This window comes from Eleutherodactylus coqui, chromosome 4, assembly GCF_035609145.1.
Source record: "Eleutherodactylus coqui strain aEleCoq1 chromosome 4, aEleCoq1.hap1, whole genome shotgun sequence".
NCBI classification, from domain to species: Eukaryota; Metazoa; Chordata; class Amphibia; order Anura; family Eleutherodactylidae; genus Eleutherodactylus; species Eleutherodactylus coqui.
The window spans coordinates 65,276,552-65,297,357 of record NC_089840.1 but is presented as its reverse complement, the minus strand read 5'-3'; positions in this window follow the sequence as shown (position 1 = coordinate 65,297,357).

Genomic DNA, 20,806 nt, shown 5'->3' with positions numbered 1-20,806 from the left:
ACTGAAAATAATTCTATTTGTCCTGCCTCTGTCCGTCCTAAGGGCGGTGGACACGTGTCGGCTGCGTGTGCAACGTTTAAAAATCAGACGCACCCAGCTACGGTTTACTGCTGGCTTCGCCATTTGCTTTCCTTAATTGGGAAAAAAAATACCTGCTCTGCCAGAGTTAATAACTCTGCTACCCTCACGTTCTGTGACACATTAGCAGGGCCAGAGCACAGTTATTAAACTTAGATTATTCATTCACTAGAGGCAGTGGGGCCTTTCGTTTTCCAAAAAGGGCAAAAATTATATTTGGCCTGCAGTCTTGCGCCAATTTATTTCCTGCCTGTGAAATCAAATCACTGGTAATACAGCATGCTGAGGGGTAGGGGTAGGCCTAGAGGACGTGGACGCGGCCGAGGACGCGGAGGGCCAAGTCAGGGTGTGGGCACAGGCCGAGCTCCTGATCCAGGTGTGTCGCAGCCGATTGCTGCGCGATTAGGAGAGAGGCACGTTTCTGGCGTCCCCACATTCATCGCCCAATTAATGGGTCCACGCGGGAGACGGTTATTAGAAAATGAGCAGTGTGAGCAGGTCCTGTCCTGGATGGCAGAAAGTGCTTCGAGCAACCTATCGTCAACACGCAGTTCTGCGCCGTCCACTGCTGCAAATCTGAATCCTCTGTCTGCTGCTCCTCCTTCCTCCCAGCCTCCTCACTCCACTACAATGACACCTGCTCAGGAGCGGGAACACTCCCAGGAACTGTTCTCGGGCCCCTGCTTAGATTGGGCAGCAGCGGTTCCTCTCCCACCAGAGGAGTTTATCGTCACTGATGCCCAACCATTCGAAAGTTCCCGGGGTCCGGGGGAAGAGGCTGGGGACTTCCGCCAACTGTCTCAACAACTTTCTGTGGGTGAGGAGGACGATGACGATCAGACACAGTTGTCTTGCAGTGAGGTAGTAGTAAGGGCAGTAAGTCCGAGGGAGCAGCGCACAGAGGATTCGGAGGAAGAGCAGCAGGACGATGAGGTGACTGACCCCACCTGGTGTGCAACGCTTACTCAGGAGGACAGGTCTTCAGAGGGGGAGTCAAGGGCATCAGCAGGGCAGGTTGCAAGAGGCAGTGCGGTGGCCAGGGGTAGAGGCAGGGCCAGACCGAATAATCCACCAACTGTTTCCCAAAGCGCCCCCTCGCGCCATGCCACCCTGCAGAGGCCGAGGTGCTCTAAGGTCTGGCAGTTTTTCACAGAGACGCCTGACGACCGACGAACAGTGGTGTGCAACCTTTGTCGCGCAAAGCTCAGCCGGGGAGCCAACACCAACAGCCTCACCACCACCACCATGCGCAGACATATGATGGCCAAGCACCCCACAAGGTGGGACGAAGGCCGTTCAGCGCCTCCGGTTTGCACCCCTGCCTCTCCCCCTGTGCCCCAACCTGCCACTGAGATGCAACCCCCCTCTCAGGACACAGGCACTACCGCCTCATGGCCTGCACCCACACCCTCATCTCCGCTGTCCTCGGCCCCATCCGGCAGTGTAGTTCAGCGCACCGTCCAGCCGTCGCTTACGCAACTGTTGGAGCGCAAGCGCAAGTACGCCGCCACGCACCCGCACGCTCAAACGTTAACCGTCCGCATAGCAAAATTCATCAGCCTTGAGATGCTGCCGTATAGGGTTGTGGAAACTGAGTCCTTCAAAAGTATCATGGAGGCGGCGGCCCCGCGCTACTCAGTTCCCAGTCGCCACTACTTTTCCCGATGTGCCGTCCCAGCCCTGCACGACCACGTCTCCCGCAACATTGTATGCGCCCTCACCAACGCGGTTACTGCCACGGTCCACTTAACAACGGACACGTGGACAAGCACAGGCGGGCAGGGCCACTACATCTCCCTGACGGCACATTGGGTGAATTTAGTGGAGGCTGGGACAGAGTCAGAGCCTGGGACCGCTCACGTCCTACCCACCCCCAGAATTGCGGGCCCCAGCTCGGTGGTGGTATCTGCGGAGGTGTATGCTTCCTCCACTAAAGCACCCTCCTCCTCCTCCTCCTCTGTCTCGCAATCAAGATGTGTTAGCAGCAGCATGTCGCCAGCAGTCGGTGTCGCGCGGTGTGGCAGCACAGCGGTGGGCAAGCGTCAGCAGGCCGTGCTGAAACTACTCAGCTTAGGCGATAAGAGGCACACGGCCCACGAACTGCTGCAGGGTCTGACACAGCAGACCGACCGCTGGCTTGCGCCGCTGAGCCTCCAACCGGGCATGGTCGTGTGTGACAACGGCCGTAACCTGGTGGCGGCTCTGCAGCTCGGCAGCCTCACGCACGTGCCATGCCTGGCCCACGTCTTTAATTTGGTGGTTCAGCGCTTTCTGAAAAGCTACCCACGCCTGTCAGACCTGCTCGTAAAGGCGCGCCGGCTCTGCGCACATTTCCGCAAGTCCCACACGGACTGCTGTGCGACGTGCCCACACGGTGGAACTCTACGCTCCACATGTTGGCCAGGCTCTATGAACAGCGTAGAGCTATAGTCGAATACCAACTCCAACATGGGCGGCGCAGTGGGAGTCAGCCTCCTCAATTCCTTTCAGAAGAGTGGGCCTGGTTGGCAGACATCTGCCATGTCCTTGGTAATTTTGAGGAGTCTACCCAGGTGGTGAGCGGCGATGCTACAATCATTAGCGTCACCATTCCTCTGCTATGCATCTTGAGAAATTCCCTGCAAAGCATAAAGGCAGCTACTTTGCACTCGTAAACGGAGGCGGGGGAGGACAGTATGCCGCTGGATAGTCAGGGCACCCTCCTGTCTATTTCTCAGCGCGTTGAGGAGGAGGAGGAGCATGAGGAGGATGAGGAGGAGGGGGAAGAGACAGCTTGGCCCGCTGCTGACGGTACACCGGCTGATTGCCTGTCATCCTTTCAGCGTGTATGGCCTGAGGAGGAGGAGGAGGAGGAGGAGGAGGAGGATCCTGCAAGTGATCTTCCTAGTGAAGACAGCCATGTGTTGCGTACAGGTACCCTGGCACACATGGCTGACTTCATGTTAGGATGCCTTTCTCGTGACCCTCGCGTTGCACGCATTCTGGCCACAACGGATTACTGGGTGTACACACTGCTCGACCCACGCTATAAAGAGAACCTGCCCACTCTCATTCCCGAAGAGGAAAGGGGTTCGAGAGTGTTGCTATACCACAGGACCCTTGCGGACAAGCTGATGGTAAAATTCCCAGCCGACAGCGCTAGTGGCAGAAGGCGCAGTACAGAGGGCAAGGTAGGAGGGGAGGTGCGGAGATCGAGCAGCATGTACATCCCAGGCAGTGCAACAGTCTTTAAGGGCCTGGACAGCTTTATGGCTCCCCACCAAGACTGTGTCACCGCTCCCCAGTCAAGGCTGAGTCGGCGGGAGCACTGTAAAAGGATGGTGAGGGAGTACGTAGCCGATCGCACGACCGTCCTCCGTGACGCCTCTGCCACCTACAACTACTGGGTGTCGAAGCTGGACACGTGGCCTGAACTAGCGCTGTATGCCCTGGAGGTGCTTGCTTGTCCTGCGGCTAGCGTCTTGTCGGAGAGGGTGTTTAGTGCGGCTGGGGGAATCATCACAGATAAGCGTACCCGCCTGTCAACCGACAGTGCCGACAGGCTAACACTCATCAAGATGAACAAAGGCTGGATTTCCCCAGACTTCTGTTCTCCACCAGCGGACAGCAGCGATACGTAAGCAATACGTAGGCTGCACCCGCGGATGGAAGCTACGTTCTCTCTCACCATCCAAAACGGGGACATTTCTGCTTCATCAATCTGTGTCTAATATTCCTCCTCCTCCTCCTCCTGCTACTCCTCCTGAAACCTCACGTAATCACGGTGAACAGGCAATTTTTCTTAGGGCCACAAGGCTCACTCAAATAATTTTTCTAAACAATTTTTAAAAGTTTCAATGCGCTTAAAAGCGTTGGAACTGTAACTTGAACCAATTTTTCGTTACACTGGGCTGCCTCCAGGCCTAGTTACCACTTAAGCCACATTAACCAAAGCGATTAATGGGTTTCACCTGCCCTCTTGGCTGGCCATGGCCAATTTTTGGGATGTACATTAGTACTGTTGATACAGCAATTTTTGTGGGCCCTCGCCTACAGTGTAATCAAATTAATTTTTAGCCCACCTGCATTCCAGCTGACGTTACCTCAGCTGTGTTGGGCAATGCAATGGGATATATTTATGTACCGCCGGTGGCTTCCTGACACCCACCCATGCTGTGGGTCCACAGGGAGTTTAACCTACATGTGTCCACTTCTAAAGAATCCCAGTCTGACTGGGGCATGCAGTGTGGGCCGAAGCCCACCTGTATTACGCACGACATTACTACCTCAGCTGTGTTGGGCAATGCAATGGGATATTTTTGTGTACCGCCGGTGGGTTCCAGGGAGCCACCCATGCTGTAGGTGCACACGGAGTGTAACCTACATGTGTTCACTTGTAAAGAACCCCAGTCTGACTGGGGCATGCAGTGTGGGCCGAAGCCCACCTGTATTACGCACGACATTACTACCTCAGCTGTGTTGGGCAATGCAATGGGATATTTCTATGTACCGCCGGTGGCTTCCTGGCACCCACCCATGCTGTGGGTCCACAGGGAGTTTAACCTACATGTGTCCACTTCTAAAGAACCCCAGTCTGACTGGGGCATGCAGTGTGGGCCGAAGCCCACCTGTATTACGCACGACATTACTACCTCAGCTGTGTTGGGCAATGCAATGGGATATTTCTATGTACCGCCGGTGGCTTCCTGGCACCCACCCATGCTGTGGGTCCACAGGGAGTTTAACCTACATGTGTCCACTTCTAAAGAACCCCAGTCTGACTGGGGCATGCAGTGTGGGCCGAAGCCCACCTGTATTACGCACGACATTACTACCTCAGCTGTGTTGGGCAATGCAATGGGATATTTTTGTGTACCGCCGGTGGGTTCCAGGGAGCCACCCATGCCGTTGGTGCACACGGAGTTTAACCTACATGTGTCCACTTCTAAAGAACCCCAGTCTGACTGGGGCATGCAGTGTGGGCCGAAGCCCACCTGTATTATGCACGACATTACTACCTCAGCTGTGTTGGGCAATGCAATGGGATATTTTTGTGTACCGCCGGTGGGTTCCAGGGAGCCACCCATGCTGTCGGTCGACAGGGACTTCACAATAGGGAGTTGTACCTGCCTGTGTCTATGAATTAAAAAGCCCGGTCTAACTGGGGCATGCAGACACCTTGACAGAATGAATAGTGTGTGGCACATAGGTTCCCCATTGCTATGCCCACGTGTGCAGCTCCTGATGGCGGTGGCACAGGATTCTATTTCTCATTGCTTCTGTACAGCATTGTGGGCTATCGCCCCGCCCCTTTTAAAGAGGGTCGCTGCCTAGCCATGCCAACCTCTGCAGTGTGTGCCTGTGGTTCCTCCTCATGGCAGACGCACTTCTAAATAGACATGAGGGTGGTGTGGCATGAGGGCAGCTGAAGGCTGCGCAGGGACACTTTGGTGTGCGCTGTGGGGGGGAGGGGGGGCGGTTGGGCAGCATGTAACCCAGTAGAAGTGGCAGTGGAGTGTCATGCAGGCGGTGATTGTGCTTTGTTGGAGGTAGTGTGGTGCTTAGCAAAGGTATGCCATGCTAATGAGGGCTTTTCAGAAGTAAAAGTTGTTGGGAGGGGGGGGGCCCCACTCTTGCCGCTATTGTGGCTTAATAGTGGGACCTGTGAACTTGAGATGCAGCCCAACATGTAGCCCCTCGCCTGCCCTATCCGTTGCTGTGTCGTTCCCATCACTTTCTTGAATTGCCCAGATTTTCACACATGAAAACCTTAGCGAGCATCGGCGAAATACAAAAATGTTCTGGTCGCCCATTGACTTCAATGGGGTTCGTTATTTGAAACGAACCCTCGAACATCGCGGGAAGTTCGTTTCGAATAACGAACACCCGAACATTTTGGTGTTCGCTCATCTCTAATGTATTTCTATGATGCTAAAAGTTCAGGTCAGAATACCTGCAGTCAGGTGGGACACTCAGCCAGACAATGGAATATGCTTGTGGGTCTTTGGCCTTGGTCGAAGGATATATATGGTGCCTACTGATAGTACAATGAAGTCTATCAAATCTATTGAACAGGGAAATAGATAGATATACAATAAATATGTTAACCTGGAATATCCATTAAATGATTCCCAATCAGCAGGATGGAAGCGATTTTGAAATGTGATGATGTAGGAGAATGAAGTTTGTCATTTGGCCCAACTAATCATAATACGATATATTGTCTATGGTTTTACATAGGCTGGGTTCACACAGGGCGGATTTGCCGCAGAAATTTGCCGGGGTTAGCCAGCCATGTGGACGAGATTTCTCAGAAATCTCTCCACACAGGATGGTGAATCAGTCGCTTTGGCCGTGCTCTCCTCTATGGGAGCGCCGACCGCAACGGAAAAACGTGCAGCCAAGCCGCTTCAAAACCCACAGCTAAGTGCAGTGGGTTTTGAAGCAGCGCCTTCCCGGCGAAAACCACGAAATTTCCACCAGGAATACGCCATGTGGGAACCCAGCCATAGGCTTAGAATAATTTAAAGCAAACCTCCAGTTTTGGGACAAAATTCCGTCCCAAGACTGAAGGGTTGTATTACCTGCAGTTGTTCTTCTCTGCCGTCCCTCGGATCCTTAAGAATAAGGTCCTGTTTCCAGCTGTCCAGGATGACCAATGCAATCTTTGAAGTACCTAATCCCCACAGTGCAGGAGTAGTATTAGACTACCAATGCACTATACCTGTTCTCTGATTGGCCAGAGCTGCTCAGATGATCAGTACTGGCCAGTCAGAGAGCAGCGCACAGTGTGCAATAGGTAGCTAGAAAATTACTGCAGTCATCTTCGATGGCTGAAAACAAGGTGGGCGAAGCAACTGCAGGTAATATATTCCCTGGACAAAATTTTAACCCCAAACCAGAGGGTTACTAACTTTTTCTCATGACATCCACAATATTGTCACTGCTTCTTAAGGAAAACTTGATCTGAGATACAGCACTTCACACAGCACAACGTGGGTCTATATTGTGCACTGCATTATGAGCCAAGATACATGTGGTTGTTAGAGTATACGTTCAATATAGGTGATACTCAACGGGTATCGTAGCCTTATCAATAAGGTATGCCTAATTATTATTCGATGTATTGGAGAAGAACACACGTGAAACACTCAAGTGATGTTTCCAAGCTCTTATGTAAAGAAATACAAAGTAGTGATAATAATCCTACAACTATTGGAAGTAATAGAAGTGCATTGTCTTGCAAATCATAAACAAGGACTTCTATGATGTTTGCATATATTGTTTATTTCACATCCCCTCCACAAACTGGTTCTAGCAGCCTGTCCAGTTCAGACCACTTTCACGAGTCTTTAAGGTAAACTATATTAACCTCAGAGTAAAATGTCCAGACGTTAAGTGATTTTTATTAACCCCTGGGAATAATGGGCAGAAATATCAGCTAGATTACTCTTACATGGTCATATCTTTTCTGGCCTAAAACCTGTAATTTCTTGCAGACAGGGGGAGCTACTGCATGCTCCGGGATGCACATTATATACTGTTTATTGGCTGTTTGTAAAGTTACAACATAGAACACATGAAAGTCACCACATTAAAAGTCAATTTCAAGTCACAAAGCCGTGGAAGAATTTGGGAGTACAAACTTATGAAAACGTTTGACACTTTCAACATAAGTCTAAATTCTTCAAGAAGATTCATGCATGACTGGGAAGTATGAGACATCTATAACACAGATAACACTGCTGGCCTGGTGACCCCCTAACACTAATTTAGAAACCATAAAATTTTCACATCTTTATCAGTGGACTATTTATTTATTTCTCTACTCCTCCTGTTCTGGTGGAAAATAAAATCATGCCTCTTCGGATCTATTTTATTATGCCGGAGGAAGAACCCTGAGGGGTTCAAAAGCTCGCTATATCATCATGTATTTGTTAGCCATTAACTCTTTCCAATTCATTTTTTCCTCCCTCCATTTTCCCCAGCTCCAATTTATTTGAATTTATTTGGCATTTTCCCGTCACCTGTCTGATCTTTGACAGCCGAGATCAGGAGGGTGCCGGCGGTCACATGATCGCCGGGGGAATGTAGAAGTAATACTTACGCATTCTCTCTTCACCCTCCTGATCTTGGCTGTGACTGATAGCCGAGATCAGGTGAGTGCCGGTGGTCACATGATCACCGGGCGGAAGTAACACTTCTGCATTCTCTCTTCATCTTCCCGACCTAGGCTGTGAGTGAGAGCTGAGGTCGGGAGGCTCCCAGCTGTAACATGATCGCCAGGCGGAATGTGGAAGTGTTACTTCCCCATTCTCTCTGCATTAAATAGCGCTAATTGAGCGCTATGTAAGGTGTAAGAGAGAAGGTAGAGGGGGTTAAAAACCCTTTCTGCCTTCTCCTCGGGGGCGAGGACCAGTGCAGGAGTGCATCTGCACCCGATGTGTCTGACGATCGGGTGTGGATGCACTCCTGCACTGCAGTTGCGGACCTGTTCCGACATCGGAGCTATAGAGCAAGCTCATGATGTCGGAACAGGTCAGGCATTGGAGTGGAAAAGGTTAAAAGGTATCATATCTACAAGATTACTTGGTTTCTCTTGCAGGGAACAATCACATAACGTTTGTAGTTAGCTTGTGATGTACTGTACACTATGTTCCTTTCCCAATTATCCTTATCTCTGGGCTATCAAACTTTAATAAACATATCATACAAGAATAAAGTTACGGTTTCTAAAACCTTTCCATAAAGTCTTTCTATTGAACTGTCAAAAAGTATTTCTGAACTGGAGAGTGACCAGCGCCATCTAGTGGAATCTCTTTTATCTTTCTCCTCAGTGATATATTCTTTACAAGTGTTCTATACATTTGAGGGGGTTTAACAGACGTCTTTAACCCCTTAATGACATGGCCTATTTTGGGCTTATGAACGCAACGATTTTTGGCGGATTTCTTTCTCCATTTTTCAAAAGCCATAACGTTTTTATTTTTCCGTCGACGCGGCCGTATAAGGGCTTGTTTTTTGCGTGGTGAACTGTAGTTTTTATCGATGCCACTTTTGAGTACATTGACGATATTGTAAAACTTTTATTATTTTTTTCTTTTTTATCTTTTTTTTTTTACACAATTTGAATCCCTCTGAGGGACTTGCAGCACAGCACTGATGATCGCTGTGATAAGGCATGGCAGGGCTACTGCTCCGCCATGCCGTATAAGCTTATACAGCGATCACAGGCTATGGCACTACAGGACGCCAGGCCGAGCTCTCTGCCCTCTTTGTGAACCCTTCCCATGTCGCGATCTACATAGATCGCGGCAGGGAAGGGGTTAACAGCGGGGGGCGCATCTCCGATGACTGACAGCCGGCTCCCGCTGCAGCATAGCGCGAGATCATAAGTGTTCTCGCGCTATCCCCAGGACGTTAGATTATGCCCTGTTGCGGGAAGTACCCTGCTGCCAAGACGTAAACTTACGCCCTGGAGTGGGAAGGGGTTGAAGGGGTTATGTGGGATTGTTTCAGAAACACCACTCTTGTCCACGAGCTGTGTCTGGCGATGCAGCTCATTTCCATTCACTTGACTGGGGCTAAGCTACAAGCTACCAGCTGACAACACATTAACCTCTTCCAATCCACTGTCTGACGTCTTCCTACATTCTGATTGAAGCCTATGCAGCTCTGATGTCGGAAGACGTCCGGCAGGGTATTCTTACTGTATATTGCCGGCTGCTCTGTTGTCAGGGGCCTCTCCGGCTTGTCACATACTGCAGTTCTGGCTCTAGTTAGCAGATGGCGCCATTGTATAATGGCAGAAAGAGAAAAACCCCTAGGAAACCCTGAATCCAAAATTGGATTGCAAAGGGTTAAGGCTTATTCACAAGGGCAACTTTCATATCAGTGTGCTGTCAGTATTTGCAACTGACCATCAATGGGGCTATACAGACATGCATATATTGCATGGACCGACGGTTCCTATAAAGGAGTCGCAGTATGTCCTGTTCTGATCCGATTTCTTGGAAGACGATCACTCATTCGAGTCAATGCCCAATAGTCAAGGTGCTTTCACACCTACACCTGCGGTTCAGCTTTCCAGCTTCATTCGGGGAACAGGAAAGGGGATTCCCGTAGTCGGACATCTCTGTCTCAGTACGGAACAGAACCACGCCGATGGACCCAACTGACTATAATACAGCGCTTTTCCTTCCGGTATTTTGAGATGGATTTGCGCCAGAACCTCTGATCGTAGGTTCCAACGCTGATGTGATGCCACCCTCACAGACTATTATAACAAATGCAGGGTGGTGCAGAAGTAGTTACATCATTTTTAATGCAATGCAAATACAAAACCAGTTGGGGCAGGCTCACGCGAGCGTAATTTAAAATCGTGTATTACGCACAGCATGGTAACGTGAAGCCACATGATCTAACACATCCGTACACATTTGAACTGGAGTCTAATTGAATTCTTCAGTGATAGCGAGCTTCAATTCATCGACTCATGAAATGGGACACCATGGACTTTTTTTAATACTAGAGATGAGCGAGCACCAAAATGCTCGGGTGCTCATTACTCGGGACGAAATTATCGCGATGCTCGAGGGTTCGTTTCGAGTAACGAACCCCATTGAAGTCAATGGGCAACCCGAGCATTTTTGTATTTCGCCGATGCTCGCTAAGGTTTTCATGTGTGAAAATCTGGGCAATTCAAGAAAGTGATGGGAACGACACAGCAACGGATAGGGCAGGCGAGGGGCTACATGTTGGGCTGCATCTCAAGTTCACAGGTCCCACTATTAAGCCACAATAGCGGCAAGAGTGGGCCCCCCCCCCTCCCAACAACTTTTACTTCTGAAAAGCCCTCATTAGCAATGCATACCTTAGCTAAGCACCACACTACCTCCAACAAAGCACAATCACTGCCTGCATGACACTCCGCTGCCACTTCTCCTGGGTTACATGCTGCCCAACCCCCCCCCCCCCACACACACACACACGACAGTGTCCACAGCGTACACCAAATTGTCCCTGCCCAGCCTTCAGCTGCCCTCATGCCACACCACCCTCATGTCTATTTATAAGTGCGTCTGCCAGAGGAAAAGCAGGCACACACTGCAGAGGGTTGGCATGGCTAGGCAGCGACCCCCCCATAAAAGGGGCGGGCCGATAGTCCACAATGCTGTACAGAAGCAATGAGAAATCCAATCCTGTGCCACCTCCATCTGGAGCTGCACACGTGGGCATAGCAATGGGGAACCTATGTGCCACACACTATTCATTCTGTCAACGTGTCTGCATGCCCCAGTCAGACCGCGTTTTTTTATAAATAGTCACAGCCAGGTCCAACTCCGCAATGGGAATTCCGTGTGCACCCACAGCATGGGTGGCTCCCTGGAACCCACCGGCGGTACATAAAAATATCCCATTGCATTGCCCATCACAGCTGAGGTAATGTCGTGCTTAATACAGGTGGGCTTCGGCCCACACTGCATAACCCCAGTCTGACTGGGGTTCTTTACAAGTGGACAGATGTAGGTTAAACTCTGTGTGCACCTACAGCATGGGTGGCTCCCTGGAACCCACCGGTGGTACATAAAAATATCCCATTGCATTGCCCATCACAGCTGAGGTAATGTCGTGTTTAATGCAGGTGGGCTTCGGCCCACACTGCATGCCCCAGTCAGACTGGGGTTCTTTACAAGTAGACAGATGTAGTAACAACTCCCTGTGGACCCACAGCATGGGTGGGTGCCAGGAAGCCACCGGCGGTACATAAATATATCCCATTGCAGTGCCCTACTCAGCAGAGCTAACGTCAGATACAATACAGGTGGGCTTCGGCCCACACTGCATGCCCCAGTCAGACTGGGGTTCTTTACAAGTGGACAGATGTAGGTTCAACTCCGTGTGCACCTACAGCATGGGTGGCTCCCTGGAACCCACCGGTGGTACATAAATAAATCCCATTGCATTGCCCATCACAGCTGAGGTAATGTCGTGGTTAATGCAGGTGGGCTTCGGCCCACACTGCACTCCCCAGTCAGACTGGGGTTCTTTACAAGTGGACAGATGTAGTAACAACTCCCTGTGGACCCACAGCATGGGTGGGTGCCAGGAAGCCACCGGCGGTACATAAATAAATCCCATTGCATTGCCCATCACAGCTGAGGTAATGTCGTGGTTAATGCAGGTGGGCTTCGGCCCACACTGCATGCCCCAGTCAGACTGGGGTTCTTTACAAGTGGACAGATGCAGTTACAACTCCGTGTGGACCCACAGCATGGGTGGCTCCCTGGAACCCACCGGCGGTACATAAATATATCCCATTGCAGTGCCCTACTCAGCAGAGCTAACGTCAGATACAATACAGGTGGGCTTCGGCCCACACTGCATGCCCCAGTCAGACTGGTAATATGTACCTTAACAGTAACCTCGTTGGTGGTAATGTGGTGGTGACTGCGGACCTGGTAGCGCGGTTTTATGTAGTTGGTTTTCGGAATGTGGCCAGGATTAAGTGGGCCGTGGCGGGGGGATGGTGGTGGTGCTCTCTTGTTGTGTCGTTAAAGGTGAAATTCTTGGACTGCCACCAGACGGACCAATGCAAAGGTATTTGCCAAGAATGTTTTCATTGTTGGAGGAGGAGGGGGATGTTTTGGAGGCACTATGTGTCCTCTACACGTGTCCGTGGTTATATGCACCTTAACAGTAACAGCGTTGGTGGGAAATGGCCTCGCCGCCATCATGTCTTTGTGAAGCTTCTGTTTCCACACCCCAGTGACATACCATTAGCAGCGGTATAGGCAGAGCCCAGAATTATTAACATTTCAGCGGTAGCATTAGGGACAGGCCCCACTAACATATCACTAGCAGCAGTATAGGGGGAGCGCAGTCTTAGTTCCATTTCAGTAATAGTAGCACTCAAGACAGGCCCCAGTAACATTCCCATTGCAGCAGTTTAGGGAGATAACAGTCTCTTTCACATTTCAGTAGCTGCAGTATAGACAAGGCCCCAGTTACATTTATGTAGCTAAAGTGTAGGCCAACCCCACACACCTTTCTGTACCATGAGTGCAGGCGAAGAACATAGAAATTACTATGATTACACTGTAGGTGAGGGCCCAAATAAATTGGTGTACCAACAGTACTAATGTACCTCAGAAAAAATTGGCCATGCCTAACCAAGATGGCAGGTGAAACCCATTAATCGCTTTGGTTAATGTGGCTTAAGTGGTAACTAGGCCTGGAGGCAGCCCAGTTTAACGAAAAATTGGTTCAAGTTAAAGTTTCAACGCTTTTAAGAGCATTGAAACGTATAAAAATTGTTTAGAAAAATTATATGAGTGAGCCTTGTGGCCCTAAGAAAAATTGCCCGTTCGGCGTGATTACGTGAGGTTTCAGGAGGAGGAGGAGGAGGAGGAATATTATACACAGATTGATGAAGCAGAAATGTCCCCGTTTTGGATGGTGATAGAGAACGATGCTTCCATCCGCGGGTGCAGCCTACGTATTGCTTAGGTATCGCTGCTGTCCGCTGGTGGAGAAGAGAAGTATGGGGAAATCCAGGCTTTGTTCATCTTGATGAGTGTAAGCCTGTCGGCACTGTCGGTTGACAGGCGTGTACGCTTATCTGTGATGATTCCCCCAGCCGCACTAAACACCCTCTCTGACAAGACGCTAGCCGCAGGACAAGCAAGCACCTCCAGGGCATACAGCGCGAGTTCAGGCCACGTGTCCAGCTTCGACACCCAGTAGTTGTAGGTGGCAGAGGTGTCACGGAGCACGGTCGTGCGATCGGCTACGTACTCCCTCACCATCCTTTTACAGTGCTCCCGCCGACTCAGCCTTGACTGGGGAGCGGTAAAACAGTCTTGGTGGGGAGCCATAAAGCTGTCCAGGGCCTTAAAGAGTGTTGCAGTGCCTGTGCTGTACATGCTGCTCGATCTCCGCACCTCCCCTGCTACCTGGCCCTCGGAACTGCGCCTTCTGCCACTAGCGCTGTCGGATGGGAATTTTACCATCAGCTTGTCCGCCAGGGTCCTGTGGTATAGCAACACTCTCGAACCTCTTTCCTCTTCGGGAATGAGAGTGGAAAGGTTCTCCTTATACCGTGGGTCGAACAGTGTGTACACCCAGTAATCCGTAGTGGCCAGAATGCGTGCAACGCAAGGGTCACGAGAAAGGCATCCTAACATGAAGTCAGCCATGTGTGCCAGGGTACCTGTACGCAACACATGGCTGCCTTCACTAGGAAGATCACTTTCAGGATCCTCCTCCTCCTCCTCCTCCTCAGGCCATACACGCTGAAAGGATGACAGGCAAGCAGCATGGGTACCGTCAGCAGTGGGCCAAGCTGTCTCTTCCCCCTCCTCCTCATGCTCCTCCTCCTCCTCCTCAACGCGCTGAGATATAGACAGGAGGGTGCTCTGACTATCCAGCGACATACTGTCTTCCCCCGCCTCCGTTTCCGAGCGCAAAGCATCTGCCTTTATGCTTTGCAGGGAACTTCTCAAGAGGCATAGCAGAGGAATGGTGACGCTAATGATTGCAGCATCGCCGCTCACCACCTGGGTAGACTCCTCAAACTTTCCAAGGACCTGGCAGATGTCTGCCAACCAGGCCCACTCTTCTGAAAATAATTAAGGAGGCTGACTCCCACTGCGCCGCCCATGTTGGAGTTGGTATTCCACTATAGCTCTACGCTGCTCATAGAGCCTGGCCAACATGTGGAGCATAGAGTTCCACCGTGTGGGCACGTCGCACAGCAGTCAGTGCACTGGCAGATTAAACCAATGTTGCAGTGTGCGCAGGGTGGCAGCGTCCGTGCGGGACTTGCGGAAATGTGCGCAGAGCCGGCGCACCTTTCCGAGCAGGTCTGACAAGCGTGGGTAGCTTTTCAGAAAGCGCTGAACCACCAAATTAAAGATGTGGGCCAGGCATGGCACGTGCGTGAGGCTGCCGAGCTGCAGAGCCGCCACCAGGTTACGCCCGTTGTCACACACAACCATGCCCGGTTGGAGGCTCAGCGGCGCAAGCCAATGGTCGGTCTGCTCTGTTAGACCCCGCAGCAGTTCGTGGGCCGTGTGCCTCTTATCTCCTAAGCTGAGTAGTTTCAGCACGGCCTGCTGACGCTTGCCCACCGCTGTGCTGCCACGCCGCGCGACACCGACTGCTGGCGACGTCCTGCTGCTGACACATCTAGATTGCGAGACAGAGGTTGCGGAGGAGGAGGAGGAGGAGGAGGGTGCTTTAGTGGAGGAAGCATACACCGCCGAAGATACCACCACCGAGCTGGGGCCCACAATTCTGGGGGTGGGTAGGACGTGAGCGGTCCCAGGCTCTGACTCTGTCCCAGCCTCCACTAAATTCACCCAATGTGCCGTCAGGGAGATATAGTGGCCCTGCCCGCCTGTGCTTGTCCACGTGTCCGTTGTTAAGTGAACCTTGGCAGTAACCGCGTTGGTGAGGGCGCGTACAATGTTGCGGGAGACGTGGTCGTGCAGGGCTGGGACGGCACATCGGGAAAAGTAGTGGCGACTGGGAACTGAGTAGCGCGGGGCCGCCGCCGCCATCATACTTTTGAAGGACTCCGTTTCCACAACCCTATACGGCAGCATCTCAAGGCTGATCAATTTGGCTATGTGGACGGTTAACGCTTGAGCGTGCGGGTGCGTGGCGGCGTACTTGCGCTTGCGCTCAAACACTTGCGCTAGCGACGGCTGGACGGTGCGAGACATTGGTGGATGGGGCCGAGGACAGCGGAGGTGAGGGTATGGGTGCAGGCCAGGAGACGGTAGTGCCTGTGTCCTGAGAGGGGGGTTGGATCTCAGTGGCAGGTTGGGGCACAGGGGGAGAGGCAGCGGTGCAAACCGGAGGCGGTGAACGGCCTTCGTCCCACCTTGTGGGGTGCTTGGCCATCATATGTCTGCGCATGCTGGTGGTGGTGAGGCTGTTGGTGGTGGCTCCCCGGCTGATCTTGGCGCGACAAAGGTTGCACACCACTGTTCGTCGGTCGTCAGGCGTCTCTGTGAAAAACTGCCAGACCTTAGAGCACCTTGGCCTCTGCAGGGTGGCATGGCGCGAGGGTGCGCTTTGGGAAACAGTTGGTGAATTATTCGGTCTGGCCCTGCCTCTACCCCTGGCCACCGCACTGCCTCTTGCAACCTGCCCTGCTGCTGCCCTTGCCTCCCCCTCTGAAGACCTGTCCTGAGTAGGCGTTGCAAACCAGGTGGGGTCAGTCACCTCATCGTCCTGCTGCTCTTCCTCTGAATCCTCTGTGCGCTCCTCCCTCGGACTTACTGCCCTTACTACTACCTCACCGATAGACAACTGTGTCTCATCGTCATCGTCCTCCTCACCCACTGAAAGGTCTTGAGACAGTTGCCGGAAGTCCCCAGCCTCATCCCCCGGACCCCGGGAACTTTCCAATGGTTGGGCATCAGTGACGATAAACTCCTCTGGTGGGAGAGGAACCACTGCTGCCCAATCTGAGCAGGGGCCCGAGAACAGTTCCTGGGAGTCTTCCCGCTCCTGAGCATGTGTCATTGTAGTGGAGTGAGGAGGCTGGGAGGAAGGAGGAGCAGCAGCCAGATGATTCGGATTTGCAGCAGTGGACGGCGCAGAACTGTGGGTGGACGATAGGTTGCTCGAAGCACTTTCTGCCATCCACGACAGGACCTGCTCACACTGCTCATTTTCTAATAAAGGTCTCCCGCGTGGACCCATTAATTGTGCGATGAATGTGGGGACGCCAGAAACGTGCCTCTCTCTTAATCGCGCAGCAGTCGGCTGCGATACACCTGGATCAGGAGTTCGGCCTGTGCCCACACCCTCACTTGGGCCTACGCGTCCTCGGCCGCGTCCACGTCCTCTAGGCCTACCCCTACCCCTCAGCATGCTGTATTACCAGTGATTTGATTTCCCAGCCAGGAAATAAATTGGCGCAAGCCTGCTGTTAAACTTAGCTGGCTGCGTATGATTTTTGTTTAAGTTCTCCACCCAGCACACACGTACCCAGAACGCTGAGGACTGTCAGAAGCAGGCCAAATAGAATAGTTGCCCTTTTTTTTTTAAAGGAAAGGCCCACTGCCTATATTCAATCAATAATAAATGTGTTGTGGCCCTGCAGTGTCACAGAACTGCAGTGTTGCACTGTTATTAACTGCAGCAGAGCGGTGATTTCCCAGCCAGGAAATAAATTGGCGCAAGCCTGCAGGCCAAATAGAATTTTTGCCTTTTTTTTTTAAAGGAAAGGCCCACTGACTATATTCAATCAATAATAAATGTGTTGTGTGGCCCTGCTGTGTGTCACAGAACTGCAGTGTTGCACTGTTATTAACTGCAGCAGAGCGGTGATTTCCCAGCCAGGAAATAAATTGGCGCAAGCCTGCTGTTAAACTTAGCTGGCTGCGTATGATTTTTTTTACGTTCTCCACCCAGCACACACGTACCCAGAACGCTGAGGACTGTCAGAGGCAGGCCAAATAGAATTTTTGCCCTTTTTTTTAAAGGAAAGGCCCACTGACTATATTCAATCAATAATAAATGTGTTGTGTGGCCCTGCTGTGTATCACAGAACTGCAGTGTTGCACTGTTATTAACTGCAGCAGAGCGGTGATTTCCCAGCCAGGAAATAAATAGGCGCAAGCCTGCAGGCCAAATAGAATTTTTGCCCTTTTTTTTTAAAGGAAAGGCTCACTGACTATATTCAATCAATAATAAATGCGTTGTGTGGCCCTGCGGTGTGTCACAGAACTGCAGTGTTGCACTGTTATTAACTGCAGCAGAGCGGTGATTTCCCAGCCAGGAAATAAATTGGCGCAAGCCTGCAGGCCAAATAGAATTTTTGCCCTTTTTTTTTAAAGGAAAGGCCCACTGACTATATTCAATCAATAATAAATGCGTTGTGTGGCCCTGCGGTGTGTCACAGAACTGCAGTGTTGCACTGTTATTAACTGCAGCAGAGCGGTGATTTCCCATCCAGGAAATAAATTGGCGCAAGCCTGCTGTTAAACTTAGCTGGCTGCGTATGATTTTTTTTACGTTCTCCACCCAGCACACACGTACCCAGAACGCTGAGGACTGTCAGAGGCAGGCCAAATAGAATTTTTGCCCTTTTTTTTTTAAAGGAAAGGCCCACTGCCTATATTCAATCAATAAAATATGTCTTCTGGCCCTGCCTACACAATTCTGTCCCTGGAGTATTACTGCAGGGCGCAATGCTCTGCACGGCCGATTTGGAAAAAAAAAAAAGTGCAACACTGCTAACAGCAGCCTCCACAGTACTGCACACGGTTAGATGTGGCCCTAAGAAGGACCGTTGGGGTTCTTGAAGCCTACACTAACTCCTAACACTCTCCCTGCCTAACCACCACTTCTGTCCCTGTAGTATTACTGCAGGGCGCAATGCTCTGCACGGCCGATTTGTAAAAAAAAAAAATGTGCACCACTGCAAAAGGCAGCCTCCACAGTACTGCACATGGTTAGATGTGGCCCTAAGAAGGACCGTTGGGGTTCTTGAAGCCTACACTAACTCCTAACACTCTCCCTACAGCAGCTCCAACACGATACCACAGTCCCTGATCTCTGTCACAACGCATCTGTGGCGAGCCGCGGGAGGGGCCGACTTTTATACTCGGGTGACACCTGATCTCGCCAGGCACTCACAGCAGGAGGGTGGTATAGGGCTGGAACATCACAGGGGGAAGTTGTAATGCCTTCCCTGTCTTTCAATTGGCCAGAAAAGCGCGCTAATGTCTCAGAGATGAAAGTGAAAGTAACCCGAACATCGCGTGGTACTCGTTACGAGTAACGAGCATCCCGAACACCCTAATATTCGCCTGAGCATCAAGCTCGGACGAGTACGTTTGCTCATCTCTAATTAATACCATTAATATGACTTTTTGATTCCTTTAAAAAAAAAAATTTTTCTTGGATATGGGGTGACTAAAAAACCCCAATTCCAACATTACACATATTTTTTCTGATACCATTCACCATACAGGATTAATTGATAATGTAAAGGGCCACCCCGGTGATTTTATTTTAATTTACTCATGATGTAGCTATCCCCCAGTATATATATATAAGTGGGTTAGTTTTACCTTGCTTAGTCATTTCTTTCTAGCTGAAACTCCTGGCCTTTTTTCTCCTCAGATGGTCATGTGATCTCAATTCTGACCAGCTCAGAGTTCATTTAAAAGTCTGCATGATGCGATTATATGGATCTACCACTGCAACTTCCTGTATGGGGACATAGAGACTCCTGTCACCATCACTGGTAATGATCACACAGCTCCTGTCACACAGTTATAATAAAGGAGACCACAGCTCATCCTCCTCACTGGGTACTTATGGTCTATTGCAGTGATGGAGAACCTTTTTGAGACCGAGCGCCCAAACTGCTACCCAAAACCCACTTATTTATAGCAAAGTGCCAACATGTCTGGGGAAGGGGCTTGTCGAGACGTATGATTTTTACCTCTATCATTATAAAAACGACAGGGCCATTTTAAAATAGACTGGGAGGAACGCCCTGTGTTTTATTTCCTAGCTGGAGCCATGAAGTACCATTGGTGCGAATTTTGACTAGAAATCAGTTACACACCCGTAGGTGATTTCATATTATGTGGCGCTCCCCCTCACCTCCTCCAAAGGCTTCCCGCTGTCAGTGCTACCCAGGGTCTGGTTCCCAGCGGCCTGTAGTGGCCTCACCAGACCAGCTGAGTATTGGTGTTTGTTTTTTTAGGTGTAGTGTAGTGTAGCAAGGGCTTATTTTTGTGTACATTTTTTTCCCAAGACTTTTGGGTGGGAAGTACGGGGCACATCTTACGGTATATGGGTTGGGGGGGACTTATACTACTAAGGCAATTACTACTATTGCTGAGGGGAGGGGGGTTTACATTGCTGGGGAGGTTAATATTGCTGAGGGGGGGGATTTATATTGCTGGGGGGATTAATACTGCTGAGGGGGGTTAATATTACTGTGGGGGTTGCTATTACTACTAGGGCCACTGCAGGGGGGTCGCTATTTCTACTGGGGTAACTGTGTCAAGTGATGCAACAGCCAGTGAGGCTGCAATCACTAGAGGCCATCGGGTGCCCGGAGGTTAAATAATATGCTGTAATAAGCCACGCCACCTTTTCTTTTACCATGGTCGGTATTTTTTTCATGACAAAGGTGTCAACCCTAAGTGTCCCCCACAGTGGCCTCAGTAGTAATAGTGTCCCCCACAGTGGCCTCAGTAGCAATAGTGTCCCCAACAGTAGCGTTAGTAGTAATAGTGACCCCGACAGTGGCCTCAGTAGTAATAGTGTCTTCCACAGTGGCCTCAGTAGTAAGTGTCCGCCACAGTGGGCTCAGTAGTAAGTGTCCCCCACAGTATCCCCAATAGTAATAGAGTCCCCCACAGTGGCCTCAGTAGTAATAGTGTCCCCCACAGTAGCCTCCATACCAGTGACCCCCACAGTGGCCTCAGTAGTGTCCCCCACAGTAACCCCAGTAGTAATAGTGTCCCGCACAGTGGCCTCCATACCAGTGACCCCCACGGTGGCCTCAGTAGTGACCCCCACAGTAACCCCAGTAGTAATAGTGTCCCCCGCAGTGGCCTCAGTAACAATAGTGACCCCTACAGTGACCCTCAGTAGCAATATTAACCCCACAGTAGCCGCAGTAATTATAATAACCCCCTCAATAGTAATATTAACCCTACAGTAGCCCCAGTAGTAATATTAACTCCCTCAGTAGCCCCAATAGTAG